Source organism: Canis lupus, chromosome 7 (genome assembly GCF_003254725.2).
Source record: "Canis lupus dingo isolate Sandy chromosome 7, ASM325472v2, whole genome shotgun sequence".
Classification (NCBI taxonomy): domain Eukaryota; kingdom Metazoa; phylum Chordata; class Mammalia; order Carnivora; family Canidae; genus Canis; species Canis lupus.
The window spans coordinates 65,513,009-65,518,876 of NC_064249.1; the positions used below are offsets into that span (position 1 = coordinate 65,513,009).

At 41.5% G+C, this 5,868-nt stretch overlaps 1 pseudogene; it reads left to right on the forward strand.

Annotated features, from left to right (window-relative positions):
* Nucleotides 1-5,492: 5,492 nt before the first annotated feature.
* LOC112648266 (protein kish-A-like) lies at nt 5,493-5,719 on the forward strand (annotated as a pseudogene).
* The last annotated feature ends 149 nt before the right edge of the window (nt 5,720-5,868 follow it).

The window sequence follows — 5,868 nt, forward strand, 5'->3', positions numbered from 1 at the left end:
TCACCTTCTGAATAAACATCCTGCACACAAATCCTTGTCTCAGGCTCTGCTTTTGAAGAATTCGGGGTATTAGTGTACCCAGGAAATACCTCAATGATCCCTGGAGTCATACTAGGGAAAGTAATAATAATAAATATGCGCCTGTTAAAATACTACAGGTATCATTATTGAGAGCTTACTGTGTGCAAGCCATTGTACTGAAAGTTCTTCCTACAGTATCTTATTCATTCCTCACAAAACTCTTATGAATTACATATTATTCATATTATTTTTAAGATAATAAACTAAAGCTTCAGAGTGTTAGATCACTTATTCAAGGTTGTTAGTAAATGACAAGTCCGAGATTCAAACCCAAATCCTTTGTGTTTTTTCTATAAACTCAGCAAAAGTATGGTTTGGTCATTCATATTTTGATTTCAATCATTTTAACGAAACTGCAAACCCTAGGAAGCATCTTCTAAAAGATACATAACAAGAGAAATAAAGAACCCTATATGATTGTGTCCATCCTCTAGATGAGCAGTTCTCAAAGTGCATCTTTTTTATCTCAAAGGAGAAAGAAGCGAAACAGTTATGCAATATTCTTTTAAACACCAAATTAAAATAAAATAAGTAAACATTTTATTTTTACCCCAGTCATCTCAATTCTTTGCTTTGGATCATAAAAATTCGTCATTAAAGAATCTGGTTTATGAAGTATGCAAGTTCTCAACCAAGTAGTGCTCTGGAATCCAAGACACTTAATTGACTCAGTCCTTGGGCTCCTCAAGCCCCTGGTGCTCTGCTGATTGATCTCACCTGCAGACCCAGGACTGACTCGGAGGAGTCAAGAAACACAAGCTGTGTCAGCCCTCCTTATTTGGAGCAGGATCCCCTAACTTTCTTGGCAGCCCTGCTGCCTTAGTATTCTCAGTCAGAAAGAAGGGGGAACCCTGTTATCTCTAGTCTTGCTAAATGTCTCTAGAAATCCCTGAAGTTTTTCTTCCTTTTCCTTATTTCACGAATGAGACAGGAACACCCTTTTGTCAGAAGCGATACACAAGCATACAGAATAAAGTGTGACAAGGCACCCACACCATTCCACTCTAGAATTATGGTTTAGTGTGTATCATTCCAGTCCTTTTCCCATGCAAGAAACCTTTGTGTCTTGGTGGCAGGATATCATGGAGCCCCCAGGATTTACCAGGTTCCAGAGCATGGAATTATCTCCCATGTGTTTGGACGAAATGGAGCCTGTGGCAAAAGAGAAAGTGAGTTACTAATTGGATTTATGGCCATTACTCCCTGAGCAGCCCTCTGCCCTCGGTAATCTCCATAGCATTTCAGATAGAATCTCTCTCTGCAAAAGATCCAGAAGACTCGGTAAGGAGAAAGCTGGCACATCTCCTGCTCACCCAATAAAAAGTCAGATTGTTATTAAACAGTCCCCGAGGCTACTGTGATTTACATTCATTTTAATGGTTCTCTTTGTAAAGTAGTCCCTTTAATGGGGGATGCCCTCCAGTTCCTATTGGTTGCATGTAAAATAAATATTACACCATCTCCAGCTGTCCAGCTCTCCTTTCATGCTTTGACCTGCAACAGAAAGTACAGAGACTTGACATTTCCCCCTGAAAAGCTCTCACATGTTCAGGGATGCTCACCACCATTATTTGTGCAGTGGCGAGGTAGAGGTGGAGGTGGTCCAGGTACCCATCATTGGGGGAATGCAGATGTACACCGTGGAATACCACACAGCACTCAGAAGCCGCGAACTAGGTGGACCTAAAGCCACGTACAGAGAAATTAAAATTTAAAAAAAATCTTTAAACAAAAAATAGGAAATAGAATAAAATGTTTCGCACAATGCTATGTATACAATCTAACACACATTTCTATGTAAAATGATGCTACACATATATTTTCAAGGACGCATACCCAAGGACACGTACCAAACATAGGAGTGGTGGTGCCTCCAGGGGAGAAAACAATGGGGATGAGAGAAAAAGAGAAAAATTAAAAACTAAAATAGACACAGCTCTTACAAGGAATGATGAATTGGCTGGATGTTAAAACTTAACGCTTTGTTCCTGAGAGGTAGTAAACAAATAAATAATGAATGAAAGAAACCACAAGGTAACCTGTCTTTTATTTGGCTTTAAATTAAATCTCACCACCAGCAAGCATTTCTAGACCTCCTGTAAGCATGTGACATGATGCAAGTTCTGCTCTGTGACCATGGACAAGCCTCTGTGCCTCTCTGGACCTCAGTTTCTTCTTTGATAAAAATAACAAAAAGGAATGAAAAGGGGAAATGAGTGCTAGTACTACCTAGGTTACAATGTTGTATGGTTTGTAAGATTGAAACAAGGTAATACCTGAGGCCAAGCACACATGGGCGCTGGGTGAGTGCCAGTCACTTTCCTCTGAGGAGAATGAGAGCACAGTGGGACCTGAGCAGAGAATCATGGAAAGCCCTTGGACATTTGTTCCTTCCTCAGCTCCAGGGCTCCAAGAGGCAGACACGGGTGTTCATATGATGTTCAACTGTTATCTGTTCTTGTATGGGAGAGAGGGGGAGATCGCTCCAACATGTCACCCTACTGGTTGCCAGAATTAATGTGGCATAATCAGCACAGGTGGCCCTCAGCTCACCCCTCTGCTGCAAAGCTGAGAGTTTGGTCAAAGCTGACTGTCTACAGTGAGGCAGGGCTTCAGGCTGTAAGGTACAGCTTCCTACAACCTGAGGTCCAAGGGCAACTCCTAGAGGGCAGCACAGCCACCCCTAAGGTTGCTGACCCCAGGCCCTTGAGCTTTCTGTACCTGCCCCAATCCAAAAGAAGTCCCTAAAGCCTTGTTCCCTATACTAGAGAAGAAAGCCTTGATTGTACTGTGCCTGTCTTTCCACAGAAGCAACAGGCCCTAAGAGCCCGAGAGAATATTCCCTCCCACAGGCTGTGCAATCAAGGTTTCCTTTGCAAACAAACACCAGGAAAACTAGCAAAGCAGGAAGCTGAATTAGGCCCAGTCCATAAGGATCCAGCTGGGTCAGAATCTGGCCTCTTCATCTCAGGCGGGCTGGGAATGTTTGGAAGCACTCAGGGAAGGAGGACCTGAAGGAAGTGTGGGAACTTCTGTGCTCAGGACGTGTGAGTTCTGTCCTAGAGATCCCCTGGAGGGCTTTTGGCAAAAGTGTCCTTGGCAGAAGCATGAGAAGCCCCCAAACTGTCTCCAGCCTCAGGCCTGACTTCCTGTGGGTTTTAGGAGATTCTCTGAAGTTCAACCTTAAGCTCCCCCAAACTGCTATGAAAAAGTGAGAAGACAGTAGAGAGAGAGCTCAGTCACATGATTTTATTTTCTTTCCTCCTTTAAATGTGACACTCCAGGAGTTTCAACTGACCACAAATGAGGAGTCTGCATCAACACAGGTGTACGTTATCTTCCACCAGGGCATCGCTACAGCTGTCCGTGCTCAGAGGGCCTTCTGTGACCAGTTTGACCAGTGAATCCTGTGCTGCAAGAGAAAACCTCTGGTTCTTCATCTGACATGTGGGGCTACCCAGAAACTCTAAAAGGAAAGCTCCCCGTGACATTTTAAAGCAAACCCGAGGGAGATCAATTTCCGAAGAATAATGTGCTATTCCTGGCCTCTTCACCCAGGGCCATCCACTTGCACCTCCTTCCTAATGTTCTCCAGAGACTCCAGGCTTCAAAGTCATACCGAAGGCCCCATTTCTGCACTCTTCAACAAAAATTAGGTCAGGTACCCTGGCCTAGATGAGGTCATTTCAGGGAGTCAGTCTCCACCTGGGCAGTTTGGAACTGTTTTCATTTTTGCTTGTCACATCCTCCCAGTAGCCACCTTGGTTTTCTTATGAAAATGTTAGCAGACTACATGAGGCCTTGTTTTTCACATCCTAACATGGGGAGAGAGAAGTGAATATGGAAGAAGTCAACATTTGCCAACCTGTGCCAGGTTGGGGAGGAAAACCTCACCTTTGAGGTGGGTGAGCCTTGGGTGCCCCAGGATCTTGCCCTCCAGCAAAGACAGGGGGAAAATATGGCCATGGAATTGCCAAACAGAAGAGTTTTGTGTACCATGAATTGATTCTCTGAACATTTTTTTGAGCATGTATTATGTCCCCATCAATGTGCAATGGTACAAAAGATACTTAAGAAATAGCCCCTGCCTCAAATGAGCTCAGACTCTGATGGGGAAGCCAACATTTAGAAAAATAAAATGCAAATTAATTGCAGTAATAAAGGTGTGTATATTCAGAGCAGCAAAGCTAGGGAATCTTTCAAGTGGATGATGGGAGGTTTTCTAAATACAGCTCCAATTTCCTTAGAATTTATAAATCGTACATCCTGCTTCTGGTATCACATTGTCAGTCACCTTTAAATTGAGAGTTTGGAGATTTTTTTTTTGTATTTTCATAGATATCTAGAATATAAAATAAAAAGACTCTAAAGATGTTCAGAAAGAATAAGCATGCTAAAAAGACAATTGATGATGGAAAAGAAAGTTGAGGGCCTCACCCATTAGATAGGAAAGTTTGTATAAAGTTAATTAAAATATGTGAAAGTGAATGGGCAAAGAACAGACAATTCAATGGAATGTCTCATCCAAAAACCTTCTCAAATATTTTTAGTAACTTAGTATATGGAAATATTTGCAACTCAAATCAGTGATGAAAGTCAGGGTCATTCAATAACTGGTGTTGAATGCCATTTGCAAAGATATCTATTTTGTAAATGGATTAGCATTTGCAAAAATATGACATATCTTTCCCACCCTATGTCAGATTAACTCCAGATGGACTAATAATTTAAATACTTGTAAAAGAAATGCTCAAATTTCTAGAATAAAATACAACCTGAGTGAAGGATTTCCTAAGAAAAATTACAAGGAAAGAGGGCTTAAGGATAGTGGTGATAGATGTACATCCCTTATAAAGAAGGGAAGTACAATGTCACTGCCTTTCATTGCTCGGAAGCCAAGGGCAAGCCGGTGTCAATGAAACACTGCCATTGGAGAGGTGAGGGTGCGTAAACATGCATGTGTTTGGTGTTTTTACTTTTCAGTGATGACTGTGTATTATTGAACAGTAAAAAATAGAGACATGTTTTTTACGACCCATATCTGGGAACTCAACCTTAGTAGTATTTTTCATTTAACCAACCCCCTCCAAAACAAACAATAACTAAAAGTGATATGTATCCCAAGTTAATAATGTTTTTTTCACATACATTATGAGGCTTTTTTTTTTTTTCAAAATAATCCAATGAAGTAAATGTTTTCATTTTTGTCTACATTTGATTGATGAGGATATTGGGACTCAGAGTGACTTGTCCAAGATCATGCAGCAAAGAGGAGGCAGAAATATGAAGCATCTCCAGACAGCCATGTTCCATGTGACACCACAGCTGCTGCTTATGCACCAGCTTGTGTAGACGCTTCTTCTTTCCTGGGCCTGGAAGGGTGAGGTGGCTGGGGCTTCACCAGCTTTGCTATGTCTGCCACTTTCCATTTTCAGAGTCTGTTGACTATAATCTTGCCACTTAAATGTACCTGTACTGATACCCGATCCTCGGCACCCAACTTCCTGGACAGATATAAAACTGGATTCTTGGGGATATTTTGGAAGCGGCCAGAACTGATAGAACTGATGAATGGAAGAGTCTGTATGATGCAGTCTGCTGAAGCAGAGTGATGGCCTTCAGCATCCTCTTCATATAGTAGCTTGGAAAAACCTCAGAATTTAATTGCCATCAGATTTCAATATTAAAAAAGGACATATCTGCAGAAAATAATGGAATGAATGGTTAACCCTTTTAACTCTGAACATTGAATGAGATAAATTTCCAGCTGCTATTCTCTATTTTTGT